Genomic DNA, 12,016 nt, shown 5'->3' on the forward strand with positions numbered 1-12,016 from the left:
AGATCAGCAGCGTTAACCCGAGTTGAAATATGCCATGATTTTTGTCTTCAAAACAACCTAGCGTAGCAATGCTCGATTTATCATCTAAGGAGATCAGACCAAGAATATCAAAATCTTTGTAAAACCCATTGAATGCACACCTATGTATGCATTATATATATGCCTTTTGTGTGGTTAGTTGAATTCTCTGAAAGTTTTTCAATAAGATTCGAAAGCGGAGGTGTCACACTTGGCGACTACAAAATTCCTCCATTGTGGACACTGCTCTTTTGTGTCGAAAAGGCCATTCCTTTTTCGACGACTCAGGTAGGGTCCAGGTATACGAGATTGTCGCGCGTCTCACCTGAGCAAACACAAATATGCATATTCCAAAGTGTGTAGAATTAACGCGGATAATTGCTTCTCCAAGTTATGTTTAAAGCGCGATTACTTTGAAGCGTTGACCCGAAAACATTGTAAACGCCTTCAAAATCTTTCAACAACTTGATTGATGAAGATGTGAAAAATAAAAGGAAGCACTCTTCCGCAGTATACATACAAAATCATTATTGTCCAAATTAGCAAATACATGGTCTTTTAATAGAACTGACATAAAAGTTTTTCTAATACAAAATGGTCATCAAAATCTAATGCAAAAATGTTATTATGTCTAGAAGAATCCAAAATAAAGTAAGATATTTTATCGCTTGACACGATTTTATTGCTTTTGACGTGAATTTTTTACTTCTGAGAAGTGATAATCGTTTTTGCGCTCTCATATTGACCAAAATTTGGTTTGAATATACTTTAACCAAAACTCTTATAATCAATACTCTGCAGTACTTAAAATTATAATTTATTAGAATTTACCCATTTCATCATGATTGCCTATATTTAATCATAAATTGGTATATATACAACACGCCAGTAAAATAAAAATATTTAAACGCACATAAAAAAGCGTAGCAATTGACAAAAACGCCATTATTTCGAGTACTTACGTCCTAGACGCAACGGACAAGAATAATGGGCGCAATTGCGATTTTTGCGAACAGTTTTTTACTTCGTTTGAATTATAATTCAAATTAAATTCATGTTTTCGTCAATTATGAACAGCATATAAAATTTGAATATAAAATAATATATTTTTTCTTTTGTCATTTTTTTTATATATTATTTTATTGTCATTTTCACAGCTATTAGTAGTGCTTCATCGCCCATTAAAATAGGTCAATATCAATCGTCTCCTCCAACTATGCCTGAATCTGAGATAACTACTGCTCGTAGATCAGGAAGATCTAGATCGAGAAGGCCAATGCGGAGAAGGAGCAGGAGGACCAGAGCTAGTCTTCAAACTGTAGAAATGAGAAGACGGCCTAGATCAAGAAGAACAAGGAGAGCGAGAAGATCGCACAGACGAGCAGCGTCAGAAGATACTCCATAGCATCCGTTATAAATATGTTATGTAGAAAAATTCAAGTTTGAAGAGAATACAAAATTAAAATTATATAAAATGAATAACAATTTGTAAAAAAATATAATCAAAATTGTGATCGATCATACAAAATAAATTGTTTGAAATTAAAATCAAATGAGTTTAATTTAATATTTATTATGGTAATTTAATATGTATCTTTAAATATAACTGAGTTTAGTTTAAGACAAATATGATATTTTTATCGTGTGCTAAATAATAACACAGCTAACACCCACATTTCTGATTATTTTCTGTTATACAAATCGCAAAAAATACAAAATTTTGATGTGTCAATTTTATGTTTTTTAATACATTTGTTTTAAAAATATTTTCACAATAAAAAAACAATTGAAATTAATATAAATACATATGTAGTTAAATATGTATTATTTTTTTCACTTTGATGTTTTAATCCTTTGGTTGCCGAATTCCGAAATATCGTTTACAGTCATATCTTGATTTGCACGGTAGATGGGTTCCGCGAAATTTCGCGTAAATCGAAGCATAGAACACATACAAAAAATGGAATAGGCTACAAAAAATAAAAATCCGCGTTAATCGAGACTTTAAACTTCATCCAAAAAATCACGTAATTATTCGGATAATTGTTTTTTGTGCTCTCTTATTGGTCAATTGATTATAATAGCACGAACTAGCCTTCAAACTGGTATTTTTATAGAATAGGTTAAATTGTTTATTTTAATTCAATGAAACAATTTTATGTGGCAATGTAAAATTAACCCTTTGCGCTCGTAAGTCGACTATGTGTCGACATCGTATTTCAAGCGTTGTACTCGAACGTCGACAATATGTCGACAAAACTTTGAATGCATTTATTGGCTTTGTGTTCAAGCAAATTTTGAAAATTTCAATTTATTAATAGTAAAAAGACTTCTGTTAAACACATTTCAGTAATATTGAATTTTTAACTTATGCAAATAACTCAATAATCTTAAATTTACAAGTGTAAGTTTATTGTAAAATTTTTCATCGGAACATGGTCAAAGCGCGCGCTGTTAGGACGGCATCGCGCTAGACTTGACAGATTTAGGTTGTCAATTATTGCCTTACAACTGATTTTTTCCTTCTAAGGGCATCTATATTTTTATGATATGGGATGGAACGGGATCATATGCTCTAATTGTGCATAATTATTACTTTATATTGTGTGTCTGTTATGAAATAAAAATAAAATTTTTAAGACGGAAAAAGAGCGAGATGCCGTTATGCTAGCAGAGCTCGCTTACTCGCTCGCACTAATAAAATGAGCGATTGACAACTATCGACCTGGGTACTCAACTCAAACGATAATATTAGTCTCGAAACATTTAATATATTTTCGAGCTAGTAAATAGCTAAATTATGTAAAACAGAATTAGTAATCTGTGTTTTAATTATTTATAAATACATATATTGATTTTCTTTTAAAAATTATCCATATAATTACGAATGACGATATAATATTGAATTTTTAAGGACGTGACGATGAATTCGATATTAACCGTGATATTATTACTGTGACAGTAATAGTATGCGTTTATGCTAAGACTATTTTTACCAATTTTAAATCTGGTACAAGTATTTAAAGCTTCAAGTTTTAGGATAATCTTTTAATGTAAAATTTTTTTATGATCAATTTATTTATATTTTTAGAACTGTTTTAATAAATTCAAAACTTAAAAATTCAAAATAAAGCCACGAGGCCAAACTACGCTGGTTCGCTCTAGGTGTAAAAACGCCTGCCAATCCAAAACAGATCCCCACAAAAAAAACAATGTAATATTTATCATTTCTGCCTCAAATGGGCAAATACATACGAAAAACTTGTAGAACATTTGTCTAAATATAAAATTTGATCATTTTCACAAAATATAATAAAACTTTACCAGCCCCACCTATTTGTTTTTATGTACGAAAAAATTGGGTGGGGCCTGGTCCCAATTGCATTTATATTATCACCACAGCTGATATTTTTGAGCGCCATTTCGAAATTTGTTAATATGTGGGGGCACCTATTCATGCCATATTTTTAAAAATATTATGGTTCAAATAATTGATTTACAGCCTTAAATTATACTAAAAAGCCATTTTATTAGGCTCAAATGCTTACGCCACCTTTAAATGTCTAATGAGTACTGGCGATTTTCTTGATGACACCGCGGTGAAAGGGTTAAAAGTCTTGTAAAACATATTTTTTTCAGTGAGTTTTAGGATTGTATTACACTTATATAAATTTATCCATATTTAACACTCTAAAGGTGGATGACTTAAATATGCGTCATTGAAAAACTATTGGTAAAAGTCGTTTATGCACAACATAATCAATACTTAAAATTTAAAACACACTTTGTAAATTAGTGATATCTATTATATATTGTTAACTATAATTACAGCTTACAATCAATAGATGTCGCTTAGCAGTTAGGGCTTAATTTTAATAATAGCGCATTCTTAATATTAAAATGTTTAGTTTGCTGCGGGACCTGAACCGATAGTCTCTAGGATATCAGTTCAACGCCTTAAGGACTACGACATTCCGGTTATACAAGACAATCTAAATATAAAGTTGTAAAATCGCCATGACGCGTTTTGAATGTCTCTCTGTAAAACATATGACTGAAGAATATAGACAAGGTTATTTTGCTCGTGTAACACCATAGACCAGGGGTCGGCAAACCTTTTTTGTGAAGGACCAGATTGTAAATATTTTAAGCTCAGCGGGCCAGGAAGCAAAATTAAAATGAGCTTTATCATTTCTCTCAAATATTCAAATGTATTGCAAAAGGCGTTACGTGGGCACTGAAGATGCTTTCAAATTTAAAGTGCATAACGTCACGGTGAAATACAAAGCAATAGGAGCACCTTATAATGTGATACCTAGCTAGCTCCTTAACTCGACGGTTGGCCGCTCTATTATAGCACATACTTTGATTTTTTTATATGTCAAATTTAACAATTACTTGCAGCCCGGATTAAAATAAGCAGAGGGCTGGATTTGGCCGTAATTTTCTGAGCTCTGCCATAGACAGTGAATATATTAAAAAATATCTAATTTAATTTGGCCTTCCTTTTCGTATTTTAAATATTCCTATCCTAAGTGCATGTAAACGCAGGACAAATACCCCCTGGATAGATATATCTCCCATCAAAACTCCCCTGGACATTAACCCCCTGTACAAATAACCCCCCGACAAATAGCCCCTTGAAAATTAACCCCCCGTGTAAATAACCCCCCTGACGATTAACCCCCGCCACGTATAGAGATAAGTATTTTATATAAGTTGTTATTATTTATAATAAATGGTCATTATTTTAATAAAATAATGTTTAATACGAATAATCAGTATCAATACTAATTTATTTCATTCAGCAAAATACAGAATTTTTAAAATATCAATAAAACTAACACATTTACGAAGAAAATATACGTATTGTATATTTTGTACCGGTGACCTGTGCGAGCAAAATTGTTATAAAGAGTATTAAAAATTTTAAAATATTATTAGGCTAGATACATATGTATGTATAATACAGCTAAACTTTGGTAATGGCGTAAGTATATGTTTTATTAAGTATAATAGAGCGTCACGAGACGTGTTAAGTAATATCTGTATTATCTTTATACGTGGCGGGGGTTAATTGTCAGGGGGATTATTTGCATGGTGGGTTAATTGTCAGGGGGTTATTAGCACGGGGGGTCAATGTCCAGGGGGGTTTTGACGGGGGGTTATTGTCCAAGGGGTATATTTCCAGGCGGTTAGTGTCCTAGAACCATATTTCCTAATCTAGATTCTCCTTTATATATGGACCTTCGCTTTAATTTATTTGGAATCTCATTATCGGCAACTTAGCGTCAAAAGTGTTAAATTTTGCTTTTAAAAATCATTGGTTATATCGTCAAAATGTATCCTTTTGCTTAAAACATATGTGCTGATGTGCATATTGTTTGTGTTTTATTTATTGTAAGGTGCATAACAATTTTTCGTATTAAATGTGTTTTTAAACGTTATTATATGTTGATATATGTTTTATTTAACTAACAGTATATTTTTTTATTTTTTATAATACGTTTATTGTAATCTGATTTTCTATAAAGTCTAAAACTTGTTAATGGGAATATATTACCTATTTACCAAGAAAAAACAACAATTAAAAAAACTAAAAACTAAGGTTTTACTAAGAAAAAAAAACAACAAGTAAAAAACTTGTGCTCTTTGTAATTTTAATCTTGATTAAATTTTATTGTAACCATTATTTTTTTGTATGAACGCAAATTGTTGATCGATGTTATGAGCGCTAAACTCTATAGAACGAGCGCGATGCGCAAGATAATATGCGCATTGCGCAAGATAATAAACGATAGGTGCAAAAAAAATACAAACAGTCCAATATTTTAATTATTCAGAATTCATATGACATCTAGCTATTTACAAATTTCTTAATGGTTATAAACCCCTGCCGCTACAGCACTCAGCTGTTTTTTTAAATAATTCATTTATTTGTTTTACCGCGCATTTGATTGCGATGGACGAAAAATCATCTAAAAACATCATTACATTTACCTTCCTATACTATGTATACCTAATACTATGTCATTTATTTTTGGTGAATAGTAAGTACAATTCTTCGTGAACATATTTTAATAAATTATTCTTTTCTAAGTTTCATGGTTAACGTTTTACAAATTATTTAAAAAAGTACAATAAAAAAAGTTATTTTCCGATTAAAGTATTTAAATTATAATATATTTTAAATATTTAATTAATTTTTTTTTAACTAAAATACTGACAAACTATCAATCTTTCGCTGTATTAATTTTAATTTGTAAAAAGATTAATCAAAACATGTTTTATTTCATTTTTACTTCCAAAAATTGAACATAAAAAATGTCTCGAAATTAAATACGAGCTGGCGCTACCCCAACCAAAAAAAAAATACGAGTGCAAAGGGTTAACTCTAAAAAACGCCTCTTTTTCATTTTAAATATATATAACAAAACTAGAATATTACTGTAAGCATCTCGAAAAAATCAAAGACAAAAACTGTGACTTGAACAGTGTTGTTCACATTTCCATAAATATTCCTCGTTCCTAACCTGGACTGCTCGAGCACACGATCCTCGAGTAGCAGCATCCAGCACGAACACAAGACGCGATTAATCATTTCCGAACACAATGGCGCCGGAGAATGCGAACGAAGCAAAACAACTCGAGGAACAGCCTCGAGAGTAGGGAATGTAGGGCCAAACGGTAGCCGACCATTTGCATAAGACGAGAGAGAATAAACGAGCACAAAGAGAACGCGGCGGCTTTTTTCGATAATTATCTTGGACGTTTAAAACCCTATGGCATGGGGACTGTTTTATCCGGCGTAATCTCGGCGAGATGTCTCGTTGCAGCGGCCCCCTAAATCTCGAGAGGCCCTTGTAGCTCCTTTATCGAACCGGTGAGATCTGGAGAGACACATGCACTCAGATTCATATCCACGTATGTATGTATTATATGTGTTCAGAAATTCTCGAAAAACGCAGTGGTTGCCTTAAGTCAGACGTCGGCAAGCTCTTAATCCAAAAGAGTCAAATTTTTGTAGCATTGAATATTGAATTTTTTTCAAGAACTATGAATATATATTACAAATATAATAAAAAATTCTTAAAACTAATGTGAGCAGTAACCTTACATTTCTTCTGAAAGTTTCTGTATATTTAATATGTAGATAGCTTATAGTTTTTAGTAGATTCCAAATTCTCATTGGATATTTTGCTTTTCAATATATTTATTATTTTTGAATTCTGGAAAGGAATAATTGTTTTTTGAGCACTCTCCTATTAGTCAAAATTGGTTTTAATTCTGCTTCATTTGATTCTCAATTATTGTTATAAAAAGTCAACTTTCAGGGCTGCAAAGCTTCCTGATCAATCATCTAGCCAATCGTTGCACTCGCAATCGGACAACTCCAAGGTCTAATTGTGCAACGGAACGTTGTGACTTTACGGTGCTTTTGTCTTCTGGTGATATATTGTTTCTCGTGACCGTTTCGTAACAGAGAAATATTCATTCAAAGCATCGGAGAATCTTTGCGTGTTATTTATGGGAAGCCCTTTTTATAATCGTAACGAGGGCTTTGTGTGGTCCCATAATTTATCTATTGTCCAGTATATTATTATTGATGACACAGTCATTAACGCGAATTTCAACAATAAGATCTCTCACAACAGATTTGATATTTTTTAGTATACTAGAAATGAGTTAATTTTACGAATTTTTCTATAATTATTTCTGTTGTTATTTATTTATTTATTTTCATTTTATATTACATTTATAGTAAAATATAGTAAAACGATTTTATTGCTTTGATTTATATTACTACTTTTTTGTAATATTAATATATTTTAATAATAATTGTAACAATTTTCTATTATTAAATTACGTAATGTATTTAAATATGTATTATATATTAATCGGCTTTTGTGTTTTTTTTATATCAATATAGACTTTTAATATTTTTTGTTACTTTAATTTATATTAATTGTAATTAAAAGAAGTATTATATAATTAAATATATGAAATTACATAACGATCTGGAGTACCTTAAAACCACCGTACATGTACGGCGATACTCTTTAAACGGTCAAATCTAGGTCACAGTTAAAATATTATATCAACAAAGCTAAAGATACAAAATAAATCTTCTGAAAAAAATAAAGAATTACCATATCTGTTAAACAGTGAAGTATAGGATATTTAGCAGATTTTTTATTTTTTCAAAAATTTTTGATTTGTTTTAAAAATTTATATTTTTGCATAATATTCAATAAAATATTAATAACGAGCCGGACGCGTATATCCCAAGAGCCGAATGCGGCTCGCGAGCCGCGGTTTGTCGACCCAAGCCACAAACAAAATACATTTATGGCAACAGTATTTCATACGAAAAAGAAACATAATGTTGCTGCTGAATCTCATTGATTCAGCTTGGCGTTGACTTCGCCAATCAAGAAAGGAGCATCAATAAAACAATATTACTAAAAATATCATTATGCTGCTACCTACGCGAAAATACTTCTTTTACACGCATCATATTAGCTGAGATTGGACACGAATGTCAGTGGTGGAATTGATACGACCACAATAAACAATTCCCTCGACGAATCTACACAGCTGCGTGGGAGGGCCTTTGATACGCGTCCAGGTAAAATATATTCCAACGCCAAAAAGATTATCCATTCAGATAGGCAAACCACACCATCAGTACCTGGAAAGTGAATACAGATGAGTACCTGCGGCTTACAAAAAATGGAAATGCATTAGTCAAATCCGAAGATAATAGAAAATGTGTGGTTGATTATGATAATTATGAGAACTAACTGTATTTTCCAGATTTTTTTGTAGCTCTCGAGTATAATAAACAACGGCGACTTCTAAAAAAATCAGATAGTAGTTGATGTTTGTAGATAATTTACTTGTGTTTATTCATAGTAGCAAGCTTTAAAAATTGTGCATTGTTAAGAACATACAGTTCCTTGTTCATAGCTATGAGGAAAGTTGTTGTTTGCAAAGCGCGCGTGCCTTTCCGCGAAGTGAGCATTCGAACAAAGCGCGTTTCAATGGTTTAATCAAGAAAAGCTTTTAAAGTGTATGCATATGTTTTAATTACATTGAAATCTGAATCTTTCCAAAGTTTTCGTTACTTTAAAAAAGCTTATATTCAAAGCAATGCATACACATTTATGTAAAGTGGAAACCAGTCACGGATCTCGACTGACACGGGTCGCCTCTCCTATACAATTCTTTGTGAACTAGAACGACATAAATACATATAAAACTCGAATCCGAGACTGCTGCCATTAATCCCGCCGAGAGAAGAGGTAGGTGGTTCTCGTTGGACGAACGATAAAGGAACTACAAAACTTTCGCCGTTGTCGCAGCTCCTCCGGTTATGAGATAAAGCCGGCACGAACAAAGACAAAAGCGGACATTATATGCAAATACGGGACCGCTTGTGTTCCCTCTGCTTCTTTTACTTATTTTTCTTGTTAAAAAGTGCCGACCCTAATCCCGAAACGGCAGTCAGCGTTGTGCAAAGAAGAGGCGGCGAGATGACAAGACGATAAGTATGATTAATATTTGCCGACTTTAATTGTGCGCCGGTATACTGCGGTTAATCCGTAATATACGAACGATTAACTTGAACATTAAAAAAATACGATGATACCTCGTTAAAGTCTTGTTTTTTGTGTTCCTTGCAAGGCGAAAAGATTATTAACAACCTGACGATGGATCAAACTCCTTAATATTCTTATGAAATAATTCAACATTCTCGCCAAATAGATAAAACCATTCGCTTTTGCATAGAATATACTGCATCTTATTAAAAGCATGTTGAATTAGTATGAAAATTTTAATAATATAAAATACTGTCATATTTGGAACTCAAATAGTTAAAGTGTCATCTAAAAAAATAAGATTCACGGCTAAATAACAGATAAGTTTTCATGTAAATGCTATATGACTCATACGGTAAGAAAATATTATGTTATGGAATTATTAACCATAATATAAATTACATATGTAAATATTGACCCAAATTGTTGTAAATGAAATCAGTATAAATATTTTCCATATATAAAAATAGTAACAAATACTATATTTTACATATATTTGAATTTTCAAGAAATGAATAACACTAATATATGCCCTATGATTGGTCGGTCACACTGAGGGGTGGTAGCGGTATTTTAAAGTACACAGGACAGTATTGTTTTTTGTTTTCAAAGGGTTTCAATATTATATTATCGCTCTTTTCACTATTGCTTCAATATACTTTTATGTATTTTAATCCTTGCCTTGATCCACGTGTAGTTTTAATTTTATTAATTTAAAAAAATGCTTTATTTTTTACTTAAACTTTTTTTAAATATGATAGCTATCCTTACTGATATTACTACGTACTTTTGATATGAGAGTATTGGTCAATGTGTATTCAAACCGAATTTTGGTCAATAGGAGAGCGCAAAAACAATTAATCCAAACTGAAAATTCTCAGATAATACCTCGAAGAAAATCTAAATCTTGAATCTATCCTAAAATGTTTTTAAAAAATATGTCATTTCAGTGAAATCATATCGAAATACATTTTCACCAGTAGATATATATTTTTATCAGTAAAATATAATTTATCTGGCAGGTGCAAAAGATATATAAATGCGATGCCCAAATACATTTACACCAATAAATATATATTTTTATTAGCGAAAATTTTTAATAGTGAAATTATATATTGTTCTTAAATATGACAGTTGCGAAACGTAAATTTGCTGTTCAAACCCAAACCCAATTTGACCTAATGACAATTTTAAAACTAATTATAGTTTTAGAACTTTCATTGGATCAAACTTAGCTAAATTAACACTCAGGGAGAAATAAGCGAAAGAAGGAGTATAGATAGATGTCACATCTCGCATATTGTTCCATTGTCTGCATTTCGATATAACTGTTTTAAAAATATTAGGGCCATCTTTACAAACTATTAATTTGAGAGTATTGGTCAAAGTGTATTCAAACCGAATTTTGGTCAATAGGAGGGCGCAAAAACAATTATCACTTCTCAGAAGTCAAAAATTCACGTCAAAGGCAATAAAATCGTGTCGGCGCCATTGCAGTGAGAACGCTCGGTAACGAGCGTTCTCACTGCGACGGCGACGGCACGATTTTATTGCTTTTGGCGTGAATTTTTGACTTTTGAGAAGTGATAATTGTTTTTTGCGCTCTCCTATTGGTCAAAATTTGGTTTAGATATGCTTCATTCGATTTTCACTTAATGTAAGTCGTAATTTTGTTATCAAAAGTCTTATTAATATTAACGCTAGATAACCGAGCGTTTCCACTGTGACGGCGATGGCACGATTTTATTGCTTTTGACGTGAATTTTTGACTTCTGAGAAGTGATAATTGTTTTTTGCGCTCTCCTATTGGTCGAAATTCGGTTTAGATATGCTTCATTCGATTTTCACTTTATGTATTCGTAATTTTGTTATCAAAAGTCTTATTAATATTAACGCTAGATAACCAAGCGCTTCCACTGTGACGGCGACGGCACGATTTTATTGCTTTTGACGTGAATTTTTGCCTTCTGAGAAGTGATAATTGTTTTTTGCTCTCTCCTATTTGTTAAAATTCGATTTAGATGTACCTTATTCGATTCTCATTAATTATAAGTCTTAATATTGTTATAAAAAGTATTATTAATATGAACGTTATATAATGGAGCGTTTCCACTTCGACGGCGAAGGCACGATTTTATTGCTTTTAACGTGGATTTTTTACTTCTCTCTTTAAGTCGTAGTATTGGTTTAAAAGTCTTAATATGAACACTAGATAACTTACCGTTGCCACTGCGATGGTATGATTTTATTGCTTTTGATATGGATTCTAAACATAAACGTCATTGGGGGGGGGCATATGTGATTTGAATCTATTGATTCCTGAAATTTTCTTTACAACATCATGCCAAAGCACAATGCCAAATTATAATGGAAGGAGTTTTCTCTGTCAGAAATAT

At 31.8% G+C, this 12,016-nt stretch overlaps 1 protein-coding gene and 1 long non-coding RNA gene across 2 annotated transcripts in view; both read right to left on the minus strand.

Moving 5' to 3' along the window:
• fz4 (frizzled 4) overlaps nucleotides 1-12,016 on the minus strand; it is a 77,602-nt gene that overhangs the window by 5,768 nt on the left and 59,818 nt on the right. The gene's annotated exons all lie outside the window — the stretch shown is intronic.
• Nucleotides 1,846-7,270, minus strand: LOC148239336 (uncharacterized). Its single transcript, XR_015810880.1, has 2 exons — nucleotides 6,412-7,270; nucleotides 1,846-2,198 (listed from the first exon to the last, which is right to left on the minus strand). It is a non-coding gene; the product is annotated as an uncharacterized LOC148239336 (long non-coding RNA).

This window comes from Plectrocnemia conspersa, unplaced genomic scaffold (assembly GCF_051122295.1).
Source record: "Plectrocnemia conspersa isolate PC_06_02 unplaced genomic scaffold, ASM5112229v1 ptg000001l, whole genome shotgun sequence".
Lineage (NCBI taxonomy): Eukaryota > Metazoa > Arthropoda > Insecta > Trichoptera > Polycentropodidae > Plectrocnemia > Plectrocnemia conspersa.